The sequence below is a fragment of the Halichoerus grypus genome, chromosome 3, assembly GCF_964656455.1.
Source record: "Halichoerus grypus chromosome 3, mHalGry1.hap1.1, whole genome shotgun sequence".
Classification (NCBI taxonomy): Eukaryota; Metazoa; Chordata; class Mammalia; order Carnivora; family Phocidae; genus Halichoerus; species Halichoerus grypus.
Window position 1 is genome coordinate 113,565,116 of NC_135714.1, and position 26,856 is coordinate 113,591,971.

The following is a 26,856-nucleotide window of genomic DNA, read 5'->3' on the forward strand; positions in this document are numbered from 1 at the left end:
TGCTGTGGTCTGGAACTGAACCCATGTTATCTCTGAGGTACACCTGTATTTGCACAAAAATAAAGCCACTACCTGAACACAATAAAATAAACTTAGATGATCAATCACTTGTGCTGGGAAGTGGTTCTGTGTGAGAAGGACAGAGAAAAAAAAAATTGGATATTTGGCCTGCCCTTTCAACTACTGGTGTTCCACTTTTGTCTATTTTGTGTCTAAGATACCAAGAGTATTTTAAAAGATTTTACCACTAAAATATTTTAATACCATTGATTTATTGGATAAAATATAAACAACTTCAGTTCATACCCTGACCAATGAATTCAACCTTTCTTCTTCCTAAGTTTGCCTCACATTTTTCAGTCTAGGAACCCCGAGCTGTATTTCTCCTTAGTTGAACAAACCTTTCTCAATCTCTTTGCCCCTGGCACTGGTATTCATTTTGTGTGGAACAGTCTCAATCACGTTTTTTGTCTAATGAACCCCTATTCATTCTTGACTCCTCAATAGTTGAAATGCTAATTTTTCTGTAACATCTTTGACTTATCTAGGTAAATGTCTACACTTCTTTTACTTGATCCTCTTCCTCTTCTTCTAGAAGTGACTTGAAAACAAATAAAAGCATGACTTTTGCCTTCACGGTGTTTATAATCTGGACAAATCTGAGAATCACATGCAAAATGCTTAAGAATGAGGAAGACAATTTACAAATCATTGTCTAAGTAAGATATGTTGTGAGGTGAGAAATTATTGAATAAGTCTATGTAGAGTTTATTGGAGAAGACTTATTTATAGATATTGGTTTTAGAGAATACAAAAAACAAAGGAAACTTTATTATGTGATCTCTATTATAACATCAGTAATAAGCTGTATGTTCTTTATAAATGTGGTAAAGGCCACTTCACTTTATTTTGTTAATGTAATAATGTTTATATATTAAAGCAATATGTTGAAAAATCCAACAATTTAATATAACAGCTGTGGAGGGATTTCATATTGCTGTATGAATAGTTTTTTTTTTTTTTTTCTGAATGTATCAGTTACCATCTTATCTGTGTATTGTCATCAAAATAAAGACTAGACTTTTTAGAACATTGGAATAAAAGGCATTTTGAGGTTTCTTTCCCATGTTCATTTAAACTATTTGGGAAGGATTTTCTATTTCCAAGGTTTAGTTTGACAGTAGTGTTATCAATATCAGGAACAATAAAGAATTCATTTTTATCATCCCAGGAGTTTAGCATTATGCCCAATATTTAGTATACATTAAATATTTATTTTAACTTAAAAGCCTTTATGAAAGAAGCAGCTCAATTCAGGTTGATGTTCAGCTTTAATCTGAGAAGTAATGTAGTTCTTTCCCTAGAATGCTATATAAAAGCAGAGAAAGTTTATTTTGGCAACAGAAGGAATATCTGGACATCTTTCCAACTCTTTGAAATTGTGTCTTCATCGTATGACTTAATTGCCTTTAATGAAATTATATGAGTTCTTTGAATAACTATATCCTCTGATATTATAGAGAAAATTATATGTACAATTGACCTTGAACAACATGGGTTTGAACTGCAGGTTTACTTATACATGGATTTAAAAAAAATAATAAATCCAGTACAGTACTGTAAAGGTATTTTTTTCTTTTCTTTATGATTGTCTTATTAACATTTTTTTCTCTAGCTTACTTCATTGTAAGAATGCAATATATAATACATAAAACATACAAAATATGTGTTCATCAACTGTTTGTGTTACCAGTAAGGCTTCTAGTCAACAGTAGGCTAATAGTAAGCAGGAATTCCTGTAGGTCTGTTTTTTTTTTTTTTCCTTTAAGACAGAGTAGAAACTTGAAGAGACACAATAGCTTTAGTTGTAGAAGCAGAAGTTTCAGTAAATCCCCATTGTATTCAGTTGATAAAAAAATGATAGTTGGGGAAGACAATATTAGCAATGTCTCTGAAATGCCATAGGAAAAAAAATGATATTTCACACTGAAGTAGCTCTCTATTATTCATTCACTGAGATTTTTTAGACAAACCTGTGTCCAATGTTTGGTTTTAACATTTTCTATCTTGGTAATAGTGGGTAATCTCAGTGAGCCTCAGAGACTTCATGAGTAAATTTGGGTTTTAATACTTTTCCCCAAGCATTTGATATGGACAAGCTATATAGAAAGTGACAGTGATCGGTAGATTTTTTTGTGTTGCTATGACGCTGATGGCGACAAGCATGGTGATTTTCAAGTGAGCCACCAGACCAGCCCTGGGCTGAGACCATGTGATACGATGATGACAGTTCAGGACTTCATATTCAAACGTTCCCAGGTTGCACAAGTATTCCATAATTATGAAAAAAAACTATGACGCAAAATGGCCAAGACTGACTGAATTGTCTTCATCTGATCTGAAGATTTCACCTTTTCTTCATATCAGGTGGGGCAGAATAACATCCTTTTTACTTAGAAATCAATACTTAGATGAATAAACTTAGAGGACATCCAAAGAGAAGTTATATTCCTTCATTCGATCAACAAGTATATCTTAGGTTCTGGACTCTGTTTAAAAGTTATCATAAACGAGTTTTATAGAGTCTCTGAAATATGACTGAGGCAGCATGGCATCAGAATTTTCACCTATGAAGCTAAGAATAAAGTCAACACCCCCAGATTAAAGTAAATTACAACTGACAATAAGGAGAAATTGTAAAAGATAGCCAGAGGTATCTTAAAATTCCCAGGAATTTGCTTTGCTTTAACTTCGCTCAAAAGTGTATTTTATCTACAATTACTTAGCTATAGCTTATACCTCAAACATATCTGAGGACTCTTCAATAATTGTGATACTCACTATCATTTGTTGTATATTAACTATATCCCAGTCACTGTGTTAACCAATTTACATTACATTTGATTTTTACACCACACACTATTGGTCAAAGTACGTTAGAGAGAAAGAAATCCCCTCTAGCTATATTAAGCAGGAAGGAATTTATTACAGATTATGAAATGCCTCACATAATCTTAGGGAGGGGTAAGGAAAAGAGATCTTTGGTTGATAATTCAGGAACCCTTTTTAATGTTATGCTGCAAGACCAAGTACCTAATAGAACCACTGCCTTGTCCATGATCAGCAGGTGTCTCAATACTGTCATTGCCAAAGTCAGGAAACTGCCATTCTCAAGAAGCCACCACTACTTTGGAGTAGGAAACTTTAGTAAGCAAAAAATTCTCTAAACTATATAAACAAACTAACATACCCTTTGGTTTATATTACACATGTAAGCATACAGTGACTAAGAAGAATCTGTCCTCTGTATAGTCAAGGATAGTGTGCTCCTTATCTCTTTTCCTAATCACTATGGAATGTTTCTTGAGCATATTCTCTGGTTTGAGTTTTGCTGTGAGCTCCATACTAGACAACCATCCTTCAAGTTTGAAAGCAAGGCTGAAATGGAGCAAAATATGAGGATTCTAATGAAGTTTTTATTAAATTATATGGGCAACAAATGCTGACTTCATTTTCCCATCAAAGCAAGTTAAACATCAGTGGTAATTGATCTACATACTTAAAATGCCAAAAGAAACCTCTGATAATGATAAATTCATTGATTCCTTGAATAGTTAACTGTGATTGTTCAGAGACAGATTTTATTATTTATTCATTCATTCATTCATTCATTCATTTTTGGAGAATCTATTTCTCTTTTACGTATTTGTATATTACAGATAACAAACTATCAATGTCATTTGATTCACACACTTTAAACAGTACAACTTTGATATTTCATTACTTGGTAAAAAATATCCTGGGCCATCTAATGAATTATAGACAAAATTATGTGTTCAACAAGGGAGACTACTGAAATCTTTTATGCAAATCTGCTATTAATATTATATTTGTCATTGCATAGCTACAATTTTTTTTTAATTTTCATACATTTTTTTCAGACTACATGTTCTTGGCAAACAAATATGAAACATGATGGGATATATAATACAAGGTCAACTTGAATATGTATAAAAATTTAAGAAAGAAAGAGACCTGCCATATGCAGAATAGTAACTGGTATCCTTTCAAATTAATATTTTTTATTTAGTGGGTATTATTGGAAAATTCCCAAAGATTTTTGTAGGAGAAACATTTTTAAATGTTTACATTATATAGTCTGCCTGATTTCTCATGAAAACCCCACTAAACATATCTCTATTATATAGCTCTCTACTCTGCCTTCCAGTCTCCTATCTCTGTTTCCTTTCATCCAGGGCTCTGTGTTCTCTGTGTGGGTATTCCTTTCTTTATAATGAAGATGAAGATTTAGTTTGTGATCCTCTGTTTAATCAACTCCCTGTCCTAGGTTTCAGGATGGTAAGGTCTGCTCTTATAGCAACATTTTTTTCCTTGTTCAAATTGTAAGAAAATTTCAAAGGTTTAAGGTTAATACTTAGGAAAATGAGTTGTATATGGATGCCTGGGTGGCTCAGTCCGTTAAGCATCTGCCTTTGGCTCAGGTCATGATCCCAGGGTCCTGGCATTTAATCCCACATTGGGCTCCTTGCTCAGAGAGGAGCCTGCTTCTCCCTCTGCCTGCCACTGACCCGGCTTGTGCTCTCTCCCTCTCTCTCTGTCTCCCTGACAAATAAATAAATAAAATCTTAAAAAAAAAAAAAGAAAATGAGTTGTATAATGCACAGCTTTAGAATTCTATGCATTAATGTTGTACAGGTAATATATATAAACACATGCACATATGTATATTCACTTATACACACACACACACACACACACACACACATACTCTTGCCTAACATCATACACAAAAATCGACTGTAGATTGCTTGCATATTTTAGAAGAAAATATCATGCAGGGGACGCCTGGGTGGCTCAGTCGTTAAGCGTCTGCCTTCGGCTCAGGTCATGATCCCAGGGTCCTGGGATCGAGCCCCACATCGGGCTCCCTGCTCTGCGGGAAGCCTGCTTCTCTCTCTCCCACTCCCCCTGCTTGTGTTCCCTCTCTCGCTGTGTCTCTCTCTGTCAAATAAATAAATAAAATCTTAAAAAAAAAAAAAAAAAAATATCATGCAGTATCTTTGTGACTTTGAAGTAGATAAGATTTCTTAAACGGACCTAATGATAAGTGAAAATAATTGGGACTGCATTAAAAATAAGAATTTCTACCTTCACAGGACACTAGACACAGAGTGAAAAAGCAACCCATAAAAGGGAGAAGATTTTACAATACATATATTCAAATAAAGACTTTTATCTAAAATAAAGAACTCTTACAAATAGTGAAAACACATACACCCAGTGGAAATATGGGCAAAAGATTTCAACAGATATTTAACAAATACAAATAACCAAAATCAGTAAACATATATAAGATGCTGACTGCATTGGTCATCAGATAAATGCAAATCAAGACCACAATCAGATATATTACATATTCACTGTACTGGCTAAAACGAAAAACAGACAAGACAAATTTGGGGGCAGGACGTGGAGGATTGGGGACTCTCATACTGTATGGAAATATGGGTAGTATTTACTAAATTCCATAAACATTTTAAAGCCCAACCACTCCAAAGAAGGGTTTACATGAGTACACCAAAAGACATGTTTGAGAATATTTTTAGAAATTCTATCTGTAGTAAACATACACTCAGACCTACAAATACAAAAACAAAAAATAAAACCTGGAAAAACAAACAGGTTACTCTGAGAAATCAAACAGAATAAAACTATTCAAATGGCCAGCAAAAATAGATGGCTAAATATATTTCAATTGTAAGTATACAATGAAATAAAGCAATGACAATGATTCATCTATAATTGCATATGATGATATGAGTAAATCTCACAAACAGAATGTTGAGCTAATAAAATATGACACAGAAGAGTACACATTGTAAAATTCTGTTTTTCTAGGGTACAAGAAGAGGCAAAATAATATATGGTGTTAGAATTCAGGGCAATGGTTATAGTTTGTTCAGCAATATCTGAATAAGCATAAGGAAGGATTCCAGGATGCTGGCATAATTCTATGGCTTGATTCAGGTGCTGATTATTCAGGTGTGCTTAATTTGTGAGCAACTCTATGATTACATGTGCAGTTTTTGATATGCAGTTTAATTTCAGCAAAAATTTAAAGATACTAAAGAACACAATTATTCCATAGATATACAAAAACAAGAAAGCCCTTCTCAGAAATGTTGGAGAATTCCGTTGTGGAAATAAACTGCATCTGACACAAAAACAGGTAATAGCCAAGAGAATTTAAGGAATAAAAAATGACAGAGATAAATCAACATTTGTGCATGAATGGCCATGTAACTTGGAGGTACAAATTCAGCTGTTTCCATGTAACTGTAAGTTAGAATTAACCCTCATTAGTAGAGGAGTATTTTCTCTCATATGGAGAGAATTATGCATTCCACTGTTTCCAACTCAGTAACATTTACCACCAGTTGTCCTTTCAGATTTTACAAATAACTGAAAGTGGTAAATTAAGAATGGATGGACTGTTCGTGATGGAATTACATCTATTGACAAGCTGTATTCTATTTACTGTGCACTAGGCAGTCACAGCTGTGTTGTTGATTTGCGTGCCACAGGTACGACATGCCGCACATGTGTGGGCCAGAAACAGTGCATTTTATGATTTCCCAAATTAAATTGTATTTGGCTCTCCTGTCACATTTGCCAGAGTGGAGAGGTGTCCAACTAATGTAGATCCTTCCTCTTTTCCTGTCGTCCTTCTTTTGACAAGAGCAAAATGTTGTGCGTGTATACGCCTATCAGTAGAAAAAGATTTACGTGTAACAGAAACTTTTCTATTGCTCCAAGAATAGAGATTATCTTAATTACTGAATTCAACAAGCATTTTGAATTTGTTTTCTAATTTGATATATTGGTGGCATTTAAAATAGTTTCTCACCAGATGCTTACCTGTCCTTTTGTATTCTGAAGAATTATTTTTTTCTGATTTTCTTAGTTTTTTTTTTTTTTTTTTTTTTTTTTAACTATAACTTCTCCATCTCATTTCTTCCCCTCCTTTCCCATTCAGTACTGGGTTCCCCCAAAGTTCTCTCCTGGACTTCCCAGCTTCCTCTACATTCTCTGTCTGAAAGGTATCTATCTACCTCCACGTTTTTAACTAGTACCTATATGCATCTTCAGACCTGACAACTTATCTTAGTTCCAATCTAGGCTTAGCTACTGCCTATTGATTACCATTACATATCTGCACCTTACTGGTCTATAGGCACTTTGTAATTAAGATGAATAAAACCAATTTAATTGTTATACCAAGGATGTTCTTTCTTCTGAAATACTGGCATGAAATTAACTTTTTCTTATAATTTATCACTACAGCACAGGTTCTAGCTCCAAATCTCCTTGATATGCCTGTCCTCTTCCATCCAAATATGTTTAACCTGACTGAAGCTTTTTTGCATAACTCACTGCAGGAATTTTGTTTCTTACTGGTACCAACCTTATCTTTTCCCCTTCTAATACACAAGGCATCGAACTTATCTTTCAAAAGTATGTAACTTTCACATTACTTGCTTTACTAAATTCAATTAGAGATTCGCCATGTTATAGCAGGTGAAGTGTAAACTCCCACCAGTGTGACAACACCTTTCTCAACCTCATATTGTACTACTTCTGGCCACACGCTTCCGCCTGGGAAGAACTGCTTGCTCTCTCTTCATGTTTCCTTGTCTTTCCCCGTATTAATGTTTCTTGCCTAGATTATCTTTCCTTTCCATGCACATGGAAATTTTCTCCTCTATCTCTTAGATTCAGGCAGTTTTCGCTTGCTCTGTGTTGTCTCTCTGATAAGTTTAAGTGCTGAGAATAAAAGGGTACACAGAAAGACAAAGTCCTTGCCCTTCGGGAAGATTGCATTCCATCCAGAGTTGGAGAAAGACAATAAACAGGTGAACAAATAAATACATGAGAAAATCACATGTTATTATACATGCTTGGGAATAAATAAAAAGGTTCAGGCAGTTGAACATAACTAGTTGGGGAAGGAATTTTAGAAAACATGCTCTATGTTTGAGCAGAGAACTTGAACTGGGGCTTTGTCCCAGTCAGTAATGGCATTTAGCTGTAGTAGCATAAAAAATAGGTAGTGTTTTTCCTCATCTGAGGATTCCAGAGGTAGGCCGTTGCTACGGTGATTTAGCTATGCAGTGATGAAACCCGTGACTGACTTATTCTTAGCTTATTGGCTTTCTCCCTCATGCTTGTTGCCTCATGGTTCCCCAATAGCTGTTGCATTTCCATCCATCCCACCTCTGTTCAAAGCAGAAAGAACTAAAGCATAATTACATTCGTTGTATGTTTTTAGGGAACGGACAGATTTCCCAGAAAAGTGTCCAACAGATTTTGCTTACATTGTATGGTCACAACTGGGAAATATGTATATGCACTAATAGCAGAAGAGTTTAAGAAACTAGACTATTTTCGTTATATTTGGCTTGGAATGAACATCATCTTTGCCTCCATGCAAAATTTTGAGCAAAAAGACAGGAGATAAGCACACTGAGTTAGCAACTATTTAGTTGAACTTATAATTCAACTAAAGAACTTATGTTGAGAAATAGCTGGTTATGTCAAGCAACTCAGGCGGAGAGAACCTCCAGCACATGCACCTGAGGTGGGAAAGTCTTTTGTGCATGTGAAAGATAAAGGTAGGCTATCATGACTTGCTAGGAGTGAGAAAGATGGGCTGTGGTGGATGACGGATTCAGAGGTACGAAGGCTAGATTGCAGTGTCTATCTCCTGCACAGGATCCTCGGTTACTTAAGTCAAGGAGCCACTTTTTATGCATTTCTTTATTCTAAGTACCTTGCACAGTCTTAGGCTGATAGTTTCATTTTTTAATGAGTGAATTAAGGACAACACTTTATATAAATATATGAAAAAGCTCTGTGATTTCCTTATTTATAAATAACTTAAACTGTATTCACAGGAACATATGTTAATAGGTCAAAATCATCTCATGACCGGTAGTCTTCATTTTTAGCATAGATTTGTCTAGAGTTAATCACGTCATTTGAAACCATAAAGGCCTAATTTTAATTGTCATTTGCATCAAGTCCATAATTCCTCTTTACATATGTTGTTTTGGTTTGTTTTGTTTTGGCAAAAGAAGTCATATGAAAAAATATATATATTGGCATGTTGGTCTCAAGTATCAAAATAATTTCATAAATTTTCTATTTATTTTTAACGGCAGAGTTCTGATCATATTTGATATTTCACAGCTGTGAAAAATTCACAAATAACTTTGTTCAATAGTATTTGATTAAGAAATTACAGACTCTGATTTTTAAAAGTGGGCACTGAAATTTGGGTAAATGGTCTATTTAACCAAATGTTACATTGAATATGTGATGCATTAGCCCTAATTTAAGTGGTGTGCAATTTTTATCACATGAACTGAAAAGAAGTGATTGACCCTGTTATTTTCAAAAGCAATACCGTAAATTGCAACTAGTGTTACACCTCACATCAAGTAGTACATATTTTTTCTTTGTTATTGTTCTTTTGAATTCTTTTAAAATATAAAGTACAGGTTCCAATGAGGAAAACATTAGCCATAAGTTTCCTTATAGTCATAATAGAGAGCTATTTGTGGAAAAGTTTATAATATGCTACAGTTGATTAAATTCACCACCATACTATGTGTTACAACATTCAGAAAGATTTTTGTAGTTTTTAATACATTCTATAAAACCAGTGAATCATTTTCATTTTGTTTCAATTAATTAAGAATAAAATATGCTTAAAGTGTGTGTGTGTGTGTGTATATAATATATATATATATAATCCACATATATAACCACACACACATATATATCCACACACAAAGTATATCCACACACATATATATCCACATATCCACATACACACACACAGACACACATACACATGCTTTATTTAATTTTTTCCATATGAGTCCTAATATAAAGTTTCTTTGGTAAATCTTTGTGTAATTAATAATGAATTTTTTCTAAAGCATGGAGTTATTTTCCAGGTTCTCATGTACCTTATACTGAATTATTTTGAAAGTCTAATTTTTGTTTCTTGTGTTTCCCATCTGGTCTTCTTACATTATCATCCTATGATCTGTTTCCAAAATAATGCTGGGAAAAGGAGTGTTGATTTCTTCTTTGCTAAAATATATTTTCATTATTTCTGAAGTAATGAAAACATTTCTATTTTTGTTCAGTTAGCTGACAACACCTTTTTCCATTATTTTATTTTTAGCTGGCTAAGTTTAAACTTGACTGTGTGCCTTTTAAAATTCAAAGTGAAATAATCAGACCATTTTACTTCCATTTGCCATCAGCTGAAGGATTAGTTACTTCAACTAGAGGACAATATAATCAATAATGGCTAAATTTATGCCTAAGATGACCATCGTTGAATATATCCTTTTCTTTCTTGGAAGCATAGTAAAGTCCATCATAAATTTGGCCAGGAAAAAGACCCTCGATTCCTTTTAAGTGTCTGTCACTCTCTTACAGTCCATTTTTATCAAAGGGAGGTAAAATGATAAATCATAAACCATTAGTCATGAAAGGTCAATCATGTCTTCCTAAAATATACTATCCTACCACTTAAGTCTTAAATAGTTTTTATATACAGCTAAGCAGACTATTTCTTGTCATTTTCATATTAAAGCAATCACAAAAAAAATTATACACTCAAACTTGGAATTATCAGGATAATTTAGATCTACATTATTTTCCTGGATTAAAAAAGTAATTTAGCAGGTTTATATTTCCTTTTATTACTGAACTATAATTTCAATCTTCGTATGCTTTCAGAGCATGCAAGTTACAGTACCTAATAAAGATTAAATAATGATTCTAATACTTACAATGGTTTCCAGGTTCACAAAAAATTGAAGATGAAATGCAAAATTTTATGTGTTTACCATACTCGTTCTAGAAATATGAAACTGCATCAACAGTTGAAATTTTGAGAAAATATAAAAATGACATAGTGTAATCTATAACTGGAAGCAAAGCCTGTTTCATCTCCATAAATTGTTACATTTGGTTAGTCTGTAAAAAAAAAATCATGTATATTTATTTTTCTGAAAATAAAACCACTTCAGTAAAATATTATTTTCCTCAATTAAGCACTGGCATTCCCTTAGGTACCATACTATGTATCTTTATAACTTCGCCCTACCTCTTCCTATTCCAAACAAATTCAAACACATAATTTACTTCATTAGTCACAAACCTGTTCTATTTTTCCAAATTAGAATACAGCATTTCCCAGTGAAATATCATTCTGGTATTAACTTCTTAATTTCCACAGGTATGTTCCAGAGAAGAGTCCCCTTAAGAGAACTTCATGTATGGACTGCTTGAAGAACTACATTAAATCATATTTTCTGTAGACTGAAGACCTCTACTTTCTTTAATCTCCCTTTGCTGTGCGAAAGCTTCTAGTATTTTTAACTATCTTTCGAACTTTCAAACTTTCCTCCAAGAACTTTCTCTTGAAATACATTGTTCAAAAGTCTACACATTCTCCTAGGAAAATTATGACCATTGCTCATGAGAGCAGAAGAATTGCTATATTCTGTTCCTTCATCTTGCATCACTCTATCAAAGTGTATTTAAATGTTATGCTTTTCAAACATGTGTGCTCTGGCACCATTAATTCTCCACTCCTCACAACACACCACTCTCTTGGTTTTCATGGTATTGTATTCCTTTACTTCTGTATGTGTATCTTTGTCTATATCGACTCAGTTTCATATATATACCCTTTTCCTTTTATTTATATATTTCTTTTCTTGAGCTCTGCCTCTGGTATCAGTCTCTCTTTACTCTTGCTGGGTTTATATATTCACACTCATGTCTTAAATGATCATTGATATAACTATTCACTATGGATTGAATTTCAAAGTTTCTCCAGATCTGCCTATCCTTCTAGACATCCCCACGTGGATGTCCTAAGATCTCCCTCCCAGTTTTTCCTTAGCACCTCTAGGTGATGGTACTAGTTGTCCCAAAATGTCAAAGTCTGAAATCTGGAAGCCATTTTTTATCCAAAGTGTCCTTGCCTTAGTTCTGGAATATGAATAGACTCCAATGGTGGACTACAAAGCAGAGAAATTGACCTTCCATGTGAATACCTGTAATGCTTAGTGGCATGCATGGGGCAAGGTTGGGACTCAATAAATACTTGTCAAAATCAGTGAAATGAATGAACATATAAATGAATACCTACATTCTTCATAGGCAGAGCTTGTCATGGTAAATAGCTAGGATAAGGCAGGTAATGCTAGAAACTTACATTTTCTTAGTTATTCAGGTTTTATATGCTAGGTAAGTATTAATGCTGTCTCAATGAGTATGAAATATTTCATTTTAAGAATTTATTTAAGGAGCTTTGTTTCACAACTTTGTAAATCTCTTTAGTGTCTGGCTATTAGAAGAAAGCTGGATTCTTAGCCACTGCTTCCACATTTAATCTCTTACTGTATATTTTTTTGACTAATGAATATGAAGTAAATGTCTGTATAAGGCACACAGATATGTAGTTGGAAAAAGAAGGGGCATTTCAGTAGTCTTTTCAGATAATCGTGGGTATTTTTCTGTGATACCACACTAAAACTTGACAAACTGTTGTTTCTAAAGGTTAGTGGCAATGCAGAATCTGAAGCAGTATCAATAAACTTCTTCAAATTCTATTTTTATGAAAAGAGCTTTTGACATTGTGGACCCCATTAAAAGTATCTCAGAGACCCTGAGAATTCCTGGACCATTCTTTGAGAACCACTGGCACATAGAACAATGTAATTTTAAAGCAGATTGTACTATGTAGAAAGCATGGTATTAGGTTCTCTGGAAGATTACCATGAAGAAGGCTAGCTAGTTGAGAGATCACAACACTAATGTAGGAAAATGTTGGTTAGGTCAAGGGCTAAAATAGTGAAGGCTATGGAAAGCTGCTTTCAATAGGTTTTGACTGTGCTGGATTTAAGGGAGAAAAGAATTACCCTGAGCTCTCAAATTCCAACATTTCATTACTTGAGATATAGTTGCTGATTTCAGTAAAAGGATCCCTAGTTTCCAAAATTGCCTCTCACATGTTTCCACCAAACCTCCTGCATTTTGATCACACTTTTCTGGAGGAACACTAATTTGATAATGTTGGAAACTTGTTGTCCTAAAAAAAATATAAAATCTCTAAATGAGTGGATCAGTACAGAGTATCAGTATGTGAGATCATTAATAATGTGAAGAAATTTGAATATATCATTGATCTGGAATAAATTATTAATTGTGTCCTGGAATAAATAACTTATTCCTGACTCAGTTTTCTCATCAGTAAGATAAGTTGTATCTAGAAATTACCTTTAGGTCCTTTTGGTCTCCTCATATAATAATATGATAAAATACTACCACAGTATTAGTATTACATGCTCTTTAACACTAATATATTTTAATAATTTGTTATATATTACTGGAAAAGTATCACTAATTAAACATTTTCTTTAAGTTACAATTAATATCACTTCATGTCAGCAATAATATATTAATTAGGTTGATTATATTTCAGGCATTATTCCCTTAAACAAATTGACTCTAAAAATATCCATGAATGAAGTCAAAAGGTTAACACATTCAATATTTAATTGACATTCTTTCTAAAATATTCATCAATTATTCCATTACTGATCAAGATGAACATTTATTCTATTTTAGTTTCAATAACCTACCTAAAACAAAAATAGAAGTAATACATCTTTTCTTTTTTTTTTTTTTAAATATTAAGCCTACAGGCATTCATTTTCCTAACTTGTAACAACTCAAAGTCTTCTTTATCACTATTAGAATGCTTATTCTGGCTGTGTTTAAGTATTTTGAGTGAGGGGTAGTTTAGGAGAAACTCATTCAATTTTTCTTTATTAGTTATGTTATTAAAATTTTATTTGGAGTCAAATTCCACCTGTTTATGACTTCCACTCATTACTCTTAATGGCCTTTGGAACTACAGTGGATATCTTCTTCTAACAAAAGATTCTTCAACTATTTGTAGATACTTTTTAATCCTTTATACCTAAAGTTTCTGACACTTAGGAACTATTTTCTTTGTTCTTCAAATTAATCACAGAATATGATTTTTAAACATTTTTTAAAATCAGGCCAGCCTCCTATGAAAAAATTAATTTATCCACATCTCTTCTAAATCTTGACCCTCCAAATCGCACATAATAGTCCAGACATGGCCTTGTATATGCTAGATATCATGATTTATAAAGTAATAAATTTTGAATTGTAATGTGAAGGAAAATATTCTATTTCTTCATATATCTCTTAATATTAATAGTAAATCAAGAAAAATAATAATTTGGGGGCACCTGGGTGACTCAGTCGGTTACACATCTACCTTTGGCTCAGGTCACGATCCCAGGGTCCTGGGATCTGTTGGCATTGGGCTCCCTGATCAGTGAGGAGTCTGCTTCTCCCTCTAGCTCTGCCTCCACCCCCTGCCAGCTTGTGCTCTCTCTCTCAAATAAATAAATAAAATCTTAAAAAAGAGAGAAATAATAATTTGGAAATCATAAGTAGAAATGATTATTTTTTTTAGGATTTTTTAAATTTATTTATTTGACAGAAAGAGAGATAGCGAGAGCAGGAACACAAGCAGGGGGAGTGAGAGAGGGAGAAGCAGGCTTTCCGGCGAGCAGGGAGCCTGATGTGGGGCTCGATCTCAGGACCCTGGGACCATGACCTGAGCCAAAGGCAGTCGCTTAACGACTGAGCCACCCAGGCACCCCTGGAAATGATTATTTTTAAAATATTGTCATTTCCTGAATTTGTGTTCTTTTTTTAAAATGCTTGACTTGATGATTATGATTGTGTATTATTATTTTATACCAACAAAATAAAATTATAAGTATCTATATTGTATGAAAAATATATTAACTTTATATATCTCATAGAAGGCTGTATGAATTGTATGTATAGAAGCTTTAAATACCTTCGTTGTAGAAGATGTAGTAGATTGTATTTTTTGTTTGTTTGTTTTGTCTGCTTATCGTGCTTTCCCATATATTTTTTTCTAAAATAACCCAGAATGCTTCTTTTGGAGAACTTTCCCACCACCTGTGGTATTGGTGGGATTATCATTCACTGAACCTAGATTTGGGGTGTAGCCTTTGGTGCAAAAGTAGGACAAGTATCCTGCTGTCTAGATTTTTCTGAACTGTTAGTAGGTAGTAGTTAGAAAAGGTAGTTTCCTTTTCTTTTTGGGTTTTATCTCATAAGGGTGTTAAGATGGGCTGCTGGAAGTCTACCCTTCCCGGAAAATAGATGCAGCCTATTTGAAGAAGAAAGGAATGCAAGCAAGAGATAAAGAATAACAAAGACAGGCAAAACTAAGCAAATGAGAGAGAAAGATATCTGATAACATTGTTTATTTGCATTTTAGAATCCAGATGAGATAAATGATCTTTTTTATCAAGAATTACTTTGCCGTGGTGTTCTATTCTTTGCAACCAAATGCATCCTGATTAAAACAGAAGGTACTTAATAACTTTTATTCAAATGGATATTGAATAAATTAAAATGATCTCTGGTAAATTATTACTTCTTCCACTGTATAGAAGGTGAGTATCCAAGAAATATTACCTGGTAGAGATAATGGAAGATAATTCCATGTTCTGATTCTATCTTTGTAATACTATGGAAAAGTCTGTCTAATGTCTTTTATAATAGGTTATCATCTGTGCCGTTTCTTTTGAAAAGTGAATATAAACTCTGTCATTTCATTCAATATTTGATTTATAGTTTCCCAAATGTATTTCATATTACTTTTTAAATTAGGGAATAATTAACAGTAGGAGTAAGGAACAGATTTCTATTGAGACCTTATAGATCACTTCTAAGTTTCTAAAAATATTCAATACTTTGTTAAGATTTGGCCACAAAGCTGACAATTAGTTCCTTTCTTTAAAAAATTGATTGTACTTGTAATGAGCACCTATCTTAAGTTTGGCAACTTTACTTAGTGGTTAGTACTGAAAATGAAGTTTTCTGTGTCCTTTCCAGGGGTTCTGAAAGAGAGTGGAAGCTCTTCTAAAATAAGCTTCTACATAATGAGACATTAATGGGTGCCTGTTAGCACACGGCTGCTACAGAGGGCTAGCTTACGTGTGGCAGTAATATTTAAGAGTAAATGTGCCTTCTCAAGTACCTATATTTTTACTAGGCAATGATTTAAGTTCCAGAATGAACAGAATACTCTACGAGCTAATTGCCGTGTATATTTTAGGTTTTCTAATATAACATGGTGTTAAGGTAACTTCATTTTGAAAAATCTATTTATTTAGAAAACACTTCAGTAGGAAAATAAGCTTGCAGAGACTGCTTCACTAATACTGAAAGGAAAAATGCATTTTTTAAAATGATATAACCTGTTCTGTAATCAACATTTTTATGTATCATACAACAGGAGGAAAAAGTTATCTGTTAATACTTTGGGTATTACTGCTCTCTATCTAATTTACAGTGACTGGCAGAAAAGACTTCATGCTTTGTTTTCCATTACATGAATTTAGAGATGTCAAGTTCTTTCGTTTGCACACTGTCTTCTTCAATTTTATTCTTTTATAAATTCTTGAATATATAGTATCACATATCTTTCACTTTACAATATTACTGCTACTTAAATTATTATTTTTATAATTAAATCCAGAAGTATGTACAAAAACAAATGATTTGTTATTCAACATTGGGCCATACACCTTGGTTATGGGCTACAACTTTCTTAGTTGTTATTGTCTACAAAAAAAATTTGCAGAGTTCTATTTGACAGAGGTTACTCCCAATTGTTTTCCAACTGTTACTTTTAGATGTAAAAAAATAAATTATTAATATATGATTCTTCAGATCCAAGATCTAATTTTGCATGTCAGTGATTAGATACCTGCCTCTGCATAGGAGTACCATTTATATGGTCAGCTAGTACACTGCACAGCTCCAGAGTACCCCATTAACATAGCCATCATGGAAATGATGCCCTCTAAAGATGTAGAAAGCACAATTTACACAAAATGTCTAGCAGAGCTGAGTGGAGCATGCTACGTTCTGCTCTTACCCTTATCCCTTTCCTTAGACTTCTTGCTTAGGCCAGATTTCTTGAGATTGGAATTTATGTCCAAGTATCACAGTCTTGATTGCTCAAACTTTTGTAGATTTTTGGTCCTGATGGCAGCGATGTTGACAACTGACAATTGATCAGTGTGGAATAGTGGTCTTGTCTTTTCTCCTCTCCTTATGGCAATATTTTGTTGTATGACGGAAACCCAGCTTGAGTAAATACAGACAGAAATTTTCCACCAGCAATGTATGAGAATTTCAGTTGCTCCACATCTCTGCTAACACTTGGCAGTATCAGATTGTTTAGCTAATTTGCTGTGTGTCATTATATCTAAAGTGGTTTTAATTTGCAGTTTTCTGATGACTGTTGAGCATCCTTTTAGACATATCATTTGTCTACTAGACATATCATTTGTATATAGCCCTCTTGGGGTCTATTCCAGAGAACTGGCATCTGGTAGTTCTTGGCTTATGGCAACAAATCTCCAATCTTCAAATGATGTTCTTCAAGTATGTGTGTCTTTGTGTCCAATGAGGACATCAGTCATTGAATTAGGGGCCCACCTTATTGAGTTTCACTTTATCTTAATGTAACTAATTACATCTGCAATGACCCTATTTCCAAATAAGTTTACATTCTGAGATTCTGGAGTTTTGGACTTCATCAATCTGAATTTTAGGAGGATGCAATTCAACCCATTACAGTGACTTTCTCTTTTAATTGGAATATGTAGCCCACTTTTTGCCTCTTTTTAGAGTAATCAACTTTTTTATTATTATTTCATTTTGTGTCTATTAGCTTGTGAATTATACTTTCTTTTAGTAGTTCTTTACCATTATTACTTTAAAGTACAAAAGCTGGCTCCTTAACTTATTAAAGTCTAATATAACAGTACTTTTTCTGCTTCCCAGACGATGCAAGCAACTTAGAACACTTTATCTACATTTAACTGTATAACTATACCCTTCCTGCCATCTTTCGAGAGCTTAGAAGTATGTATTGTGGGAGCATGTACAGTTAACTGTGAATTTCAGCTGGGAAAACTAATGTTACATTCATTAACTTTGATAATCACTGAGACAAAATTTGCTCGCCAATGTGGTATTTTGGTTTAGTCCATTACACTTATTTCTACTGTTATTTCTATGTATTATTTATTTCATACCCAAAATAGTCTATTGGAGGAAAAAAAAAAAAACAACCACTGAAGTTGGAATACTACAATATTAAGATACAAAGATCTTAGAATTTAAAAATTAGTCTCAAGATCAACAGGCCTCAAATTTTTATTCATATGATCAAACAAAAATATTTCTTTTATGTCAAAATCCAGTATTATAAAGTGAAAGTAAAATGATGATTCTTGCTAAGTGGATTTTATTCACTGTGCATAAAATTTTTTAATATTGTTCCAAATTTTTTTTTGAGAAAAGGAGTTGGCAAGTAGAATCCTGAAGCTATTTCTAAATTTTTCACTTGAAAAATTATCTATATAATTATAAAAATAAATTAAGTTTTTATTTTTTGGGAAACAGAAGTAATTCAAAACATGATAGTGGCTTTTGTCTATTTTGGTACCATTGATGTAAAATTAAATTTACATGCAAACTTTTTTTTCATGAAAAGCCAAAATACAATGTAATGTACCATTTAAAAATTTAACAATATATCTATACTTTAAAATGAATTAATTTAAATTAAGTAAATAAGAATGTGTCACTATTAAATATAAAATAGTCAATATTGACTGTATTATATTATGAATATTGTATATTATATTATGAATATTATCAAATGAACTTTATAAGGCATTCTTTAACAAAAAGCTGTTATTAAATACATTTCATACTAAACACTTCTTCAAGTAATTTTTTACACTTTTAATGGGATTATGTCTTACTTTGAGGGGGGCTTCTAGGTCAAGAAGGTGTTGGGAAATATTCCCCTTTGGGATAGGTGAGCAAGATGTAGAAACTAACTTTCAAGATTTATGTGACCACTTCATGTTAACAATTGAATATTTGGAAATCAGGGAAAAATGGGAACAAAGTAGATGTATCACTTTATCTGCAAAGAGAGGGATAAATGTATCTTTGACCATGAGGAGAAAAAAGGAAAAACAACACTATGCCTGTTGAAAAGTTATCAGATGTAACTGAAAGGAAGAGTAACTCAGAAAATGAGTTGTTACCAGTATTGAGAAAAAAAGATAGAGAATGATTAGAAATCCTCAATAGGATGCTCTATAAAGAAAGGTAAAATAGCCTCCAAAGAATAATCTAAAATTAAGGTAAAAACAAAAGACGATGCAAATATATCTAACTTAGATTAAGAAAAAAAAGTTGGAAATTGCAAAAAAGATTTAAGGGTGAAACAAGCGGCAAAAGTATCAAAATGATGTGAGGTAAGTATGAATGGTAGACATCCATGAGATCTCAAACCTAAACCTTAATAGATATTGTTAATAAGAAACCAAAACAATTATTACAAAAGTTACAATACAAACTTAATAGAAGAAAAAGTACTGGAGCTGAGAAAATTTCTGAGTCTGCATGTCAAATTTTTGTCTGTGTTTCACTACCAAACAATTATTTCAGGGGTGTGGTCAAAGCTACACCTGGACCAATCCATCAACATAAAGCAAATCCTAAATAAGAGAGAAATCATTGTTTTACAGAGAAATGTTTCTTGATTTGGATTATTTGTTTTTTAAATTTTATGTGTAAGGTGTCAAGTGTATGACAGATATTATCAAAGTTGTTGGAGTTGCTAGTGATGCATTGCTCCAGAGAACTAATGTTCTATATATATATTTTATATATACATATAATATATACATTTTTTCACTGAAAAATTATCTATATATCTACATCTATATCTAATATATATATAAATATATATTATATATATAATACATGCTAAATATAACACATATATAAATATATATAAATGCATGCTAAATGTAACATATATAAATATAGTATATATCATATATTATATATATACTACTAAAAATTAGAGCAGAAAAACAACACCGTATATAGATGAGTTGTGAATGGCTGTAGGGCCATAATGATCCTCAAGTGGTTAAGTAGCAGAAGGAGTGTTACAGCAAATACACACCTACTTATGTCAGTCAGTTGTTGCCTACTTTCCCACAGGAAAAAGTAGAAACAACCTTCAACTCACAAAGAAATGTGGAATATTTCAATTTATTTAATTAAATATAATACCCTTCCCTTCCTGGGTCATGCAGTGCATGCAGTTTATCATAGTAAAAAAGATAGGTATACAAACTATAAGAAACATTTTAGAAAGATAAATAATTATAAAACTAGCAAAGTGGTACTGCAGAAATACTGAACCACAGGTGAGGTAGATTACAGGAAAGGACTTCAAGCAAGCCTGAAGCCTATTTCTTCTTCTCCAGTTAAATTGCCTCATTTCCTCCTGAGTGAAGGGAAACGTAGAATGTGCTAGAGTTTAAGGGCTTGGGAAGGTTATCTGAAATGCAATGTACTGATCTGTCCTCTGCTTTGTCTGTATAGCTTCTTTTTTACAGAAAGGTTAAAAAAAAAAAAAGTCTTTACATTAGAAGGACTTCCAACCTTTCATTGTTTTTGTTGGTTTCCTAAATCAAGTGCTGTCATTCCTATGACAAAATTTCTATCAAGAAAATAAGACAGAATGGCATTCTAAATAGTGACTGGCATTGCAAAAGGCGATAGTACTTTAGTTTGGAGAGTAAAAGGAAAAGTTTCTCATACGGAGTGTCATTGGAGGTAAGACTCACTCCTAGGCAAGAATGCGAATTCAAAAGTAAGGAATTAAGTAAATAATTCAGGATTTCATTTCGTTGGTTAAAAGGCAACAATAATAGCACTAACATCAAAAACTATTGCCTCAATTTCCTGCATGGAATTGGAAGCCTGAGTGCATATAATATTTTAAAATGCATAGATATGATATGTAAAATTGCATTTAAAACAATTTTGTTAGATAGCTAACATAGCTAAAGTTGTAAATGCTTTTCTAAATGAACTGTATTATTTGAGTTTATCTTCTGGTCATGTAGCTTAGTTGTGTGTTGTAATGAATGAACTTTTATATTCTGAATGCCCATATAGGTAAGTTCCTTTAAATAACTTGTTTGTTTTTCTCTCTTCCTATGACTCAGACCACAACTTTGTATTCTCTTTTCAAATCAACATGAATTTTTATATGAATGCTAAAACTTCCAGCTTATCTGCAGGAAAAGAGATGTGAAATTAATGAGTATTTGTGAAAATCAGACATTATTTCTTATTGATGCTTTCAAGACTGACTTAATATTTGAATTTAGTGTCTTTCAAATAAAAAACACACTTGATAAGAAAAGTATTTATACTGCAACCTATTACGCATAAATACATGCATAGGTACACAGAAATAAACATAATTGAAACACAAATTTCATAAAGCACTTCTTGGCTTTACTATATGTGATACACTCTGATATTTATTGGTGCATTTTCTGTTTTATAGTTTTTTATGCTGGGGAAAAACTAGATAATATGTGGTAGATCCTATATTTGAAAAAACATATTTTTTCAGTTTGAAAACTGTTTGAAACTGTTTGAAAACAGCTTGAAAAAAACATGAAGTTAATAAATGCCAAAAATGAGGACACTTTTAATTAAAATGGATTTATAAACTGCATTTGCACTTTTATTATTAACCGTAATTGTTACCTAAACAATTTGGACAAATTATTATTCCTTTGAAAGAAAGAGGTCTTTCTTCATAAAGCATATCACTGTCCTTCTCAGTAGAATTGCATACTGGGCCTTAATTAATGAATGGGTAATGGTTAACTCTAATACATGTTCATGGACTTTCGTGAGATCCATTTTAAGTAATAAACAAAAATTATACAAAAAATATTTCCATTCCTGTCAGAATAACAATACCAAAAAAGAAAAAAAAAAAAGCTTCTGGATCAACTTGCAGAAAGTAGAACAAGTTCTGTGTTATTACTCTAGAATCCTCTCCTTGTCCACAATTAGGAGCCCTTTTTCATCTACCATACTCACCTTATTCAACCCATTAAATTTTAGTGACTTTTGATCACATTAAAATATCCAGTTGTATCTCCAAGGACAAAGTTTTGCATTACTTTATATTTAACATTAAGGATATTAAGAAAGAAACCCTGTAGGCTCTCAAACAAGTTAGGAAAAAAAGTGTTTTGAAAATGTTTGAATCAATTCAGTAATATTAAAATAAGTACATTTTCTTTCAAAGTGTTTTATGAAACATTATATTGGCTTAAATATCACATGCTGATATGCAACATAAGATACGTAAACACATATTACAGCAAATATTTCTTCTGTTCTATGACTTTTTCTTTGCTGTCTTTTCTTAGCAACTAGACCTGCACCTGGCATATACTATGTACTCAATAAATAGTTTTAATGAACCAAACGACACTATAATAGCCTTATATAATCATATTTTCATAAATTATGACATATGTTAAATGTTATATTGACCAAGAGGAAATAGCCTTTCAGGAAAGTAAAAACTTTAAGAAAGAAACAGTGCCATTTTAATGAGTTATTGATGAATTGCTCCAGGATAGCAGAAAAGCATTTATACACTGGAGCTAGTTTAAAGACAGGTGACCTTTTCAGAGATTAGTTAACCTTTCAGCAATTTTGGAGAGTTACTGTTTTGAAAGATAAAGGTCAGAGTAGAACTCAGAATGCAGTTATTGTTTTCTCTGTGTTTGTCGCCATGCCTTTAATTTTCAATAAATTAATTCCAATTGTAGAATCTGCTCAAATAGATTTATTTTTAAAATAAAAGGACAATATAGGTTACAAGTATTTTTAGGTACTAGATATGAATAATCCAAACATAAAAACTCAAAATCTTAATTCATTTGTAAATTTCACCTTTCATCTTTGTCATGCTAAAAGTTACTAAGACAAAAATGTTTTTGAAGAAAGATGAAAGATACTTATAGTTATTTTTTTGCCTCTTTAAGAAAAGTTCATTTCATTTTTTGTTTCATGCAATAAAACATTTTTTTTTTTTGACTTAGCCATTCTAATTCTCTTCATCGAAGCCCCTATATTCCTAAACCTGGTGTTTATATATCTCCTTAGATGTGTTAACACCAAAAGGAAAATTGGGCTGAGTGTTTAGAAAATAGTAGTATAAAATCGCATTTCTGTGCAGCCTTTCATATACTTGAAATTTGTGCAGAGGAAATAACCTAAAAATATTTTACCATTTGTAGATTTTAGTCAGGTTGTGATAAGCAAAGGATCATTAACCTGACCTACATGCTCTCTTTCTTCTTTGTAGTTTCCTATATCCATATTTTAAAATGCATACGATTTATTTTTTGACCTATGCATTTTAAAAGAAACTACCCTCTAGTTTGGAAATAAAGAAAATGTATTTTTCTGTGAGATTTGATGATATTTACAAAGAGGTCAAGGCAATTTTATATTACCCGGACATATAACTTAGTTTCTGATGTTTTATTCATATTCAACCATGAAGCAAATATAGATAACACAGTACCCAGACTTAAGAAAGCATAAAAAAAAAAGGCTAAAAGTCATATTGTAACAACTATAGTCCTGTTTGAATAAACTAGCACTATTTTGAGATGGCAATAAACATACTAATAGAATTTTCATCTGTTCAAAGATCTGTCAGTACTTTTACAATAAATTTCACTTTACATGATAATTATTCACCAGTTCTCATCATTTCCACATCAATGCATTCTTTTTTTTTTTTTTTAAGATTTTATTTATTTGACAGAGAGAGACACAGCGAGAGGGAACACAAGCACGGGGAGTGGGAGAAGGAGAAGCAGGCCTCCCGCAGAGCAGGGAGCCCGATGCGGGGCTCGATCCCAGGACCCCGGGATCATGACCTGAGCCGAAGGCAGACGCCCAATGACTGAGCCACCCAGGCGCCCCAACATCAATGCATTCTTAAAAATGAAAGAAACCCTGATTGACATTCGAATTGTCTGGTCATTCAGTAAACAAGTAGAGAGTAAAATGAGAAGACAATTGAAGTTAGGTGAAAGATGTTTTAAATAAATAAGACAGTTTTTTTTTTTTTTTCTTTAATGTGTAATTTAGTATTGACTTTATCATTGCCCTATGTGAAAGTCTCTTTGGGTGGGGGAATAACATTAAAAACATGGGCTTAATCCTCATTTGTACACCATTCTGTAAGAGGGCCATACTGAAGGCACCCACCAAGTATTAAAAAAATAATAATAATAAAAAGTCAGGAGGTAGCTTCTGGTTTCGTAACCAGATTCTTTCATCTCAACATTCTAATATTTCTGAGTGTGTGAACTTTATGCTTTTGGGTCAAGATGACTGCTGTAGTTTCTAAAATTACATCACATTGTAGGCAGCTCAATGGAGGAATGCACAGAGACAAAATGGCAAGTGGCGTGCAACATATATCTTTAGCCTTCAGTTGGCTATTAGCGTGCATTGTATTTAATTTCGGTTTTTTGTTTCCATTTTTGAACATTTCTAACTATTCATAATGATTAGTATTTTATTATTTTCTTTGAGATCTTCCAAAGATCAGAGGAAAAAACATCATTTTATTTTGTATTAAAACAGAATTCATTGTATCTGGCAATTTACTTGTCGGTGTCCACTAGATCCTCTTATCAATCTTAGATACATTACAGGTTCTTCCCTTATTTTTGCTATGTCTTAAAAATTTTTGCTATCATCATCTTAGGAATTATTTCATCACTCATCAATTATTCCAAACCGTGATAAAAAAAAGACGCTATATGAAAAGATGCTATAATGGTGTCACCATCCTTCAGTGTTCTTGTTCAGTTGTCCCAGGTATTGCATCATTATTTCAAGAAGGTATAAAGAAAGCTGATAGTCGGCTGTTAGCTTTTACTGAACACAGTTGAGACTTCAGATTTGCATTTTCCACCTGTAATGACAAAGAGAAGAAACTTGGTGAAGTTAGATATTTTGCAATTATTGGAAGATAAAGGCAAGGAGACAAATAATTGTCTAGAACTATACTATCCAATATGTTGTCATTATTAGTCACATGTGACTCTTGAGTGCCTGAAATGTGCTCAAATTAAGATGGACTGTAAGCATAAATTACATACCATATTTTGAAATCTTAGTATGAAAAAGGATGCGAAATATATCATTATAATTTATATTTATTTCATGTTGAAATGGTAATACTTGGGATGTATTGGGTTAACTAAATATACTATTAATTAATTTCACCTATTTCTTCTTACATTTTTAATGTGACTATAAACATTTTAAAATTACATATGTGATTCAAAGAATTCTATTAGCACTCCTGTGGACTCTAACAGTGATAGTGAAATCGATCCTATAAATGAAATCTCAGAATATGAGTTCTCAGACTCCAATATCCTAGTTAAATTTTCTCATACACAAGTGAAATGTACATTTCTTAGTTAATAAAAAATATATAATATCCTCATCCAGTTAGTCATTTAGCAGAAAGGACTTCATCATACATTTCTAAAAGGATTTGGACCATTCTCTTTGCTCCAAGGAAAAATGACCACGTCTTTTTTAACCTTTATGATATTTGTGCTCCAAAAGTTCCCTGATACAAACAGACTTGTTTAACTTATTTTTTATTAAAATTTCTAATAAAGCTTTTAAAAACTCTTCCTTTATTTTTTATTCTAGAACATTATTTATAAAATGACTTAAAAAAATTCAAAGGGGGCACCTGGGTGGCTCCATCGGTTAAGCATCTTACTCTTGATCTTGGTTCAGGTCTTGATCTTGGGATCCTGAGTTCAAGCCTCAAGGTGGGGTCCACTCTGTGCATGGAGCCTACTTAAAAAAAATAAAAAAAGAATTCAAAGGGTCCAATGGAAGCAGATAGTAACTGGTGATAACCATGTTTCCTGGTACACTGAGGGTTAATAACTTTTTTCCAGAAGGTTTCACTTAACAATTCACATATTTTACTGTCCAGAACTTAGTCACACCCCCTGGTAAGAAGGTTGTCAGGAACTGCAGTATTTATTTGGAATGACCACGTGTTTCATTAAAGTGCTTAGAAGCTTTTATTTCTAAAGCACTAGGGGAGGGTAGACATTGGAGTAGACATACACCAGTCTCTGCCAAAGGGTCTGTTCACATTTTTTCCCTCAAATTTGGACTAGAATCTTTGACAAAAATGCTTCAATACTTATCGCTGATAGATATAATTTAAACTACATCAGGATCCAAAATCTAGTGTTCTTTACTTATATGAAAAAGAAAAAAATACTTTTTATTTTGTATACATTCTCTGAACCTATTCTCAAGAATCCTTCTCTTTCCTGGTTATTGGAGTGAAGGAGTTCTTTTATTTTTTTTAATTTTTTAAAAATTTGAGTACAATTGATACACAATATTACATTAGTTTCAAATGTACGACATAGTGATTCAGCTTTTCTATATGTTGTGCTATGCTCACCACCAGCGTAGCTACCATCTGTCACCATACAGCACTATTACAATATCATTGACTATATTCTCTATGCTGTGCCTTTTAATCCCATGATTTATTCATTCCAAAAAACTACTAGAAGTAATAAGTGAATTCAGTGAAGTTGTATGATACAAAATCAATATCCAGAAATCAGCTGTGTTTCTATACACTAATAA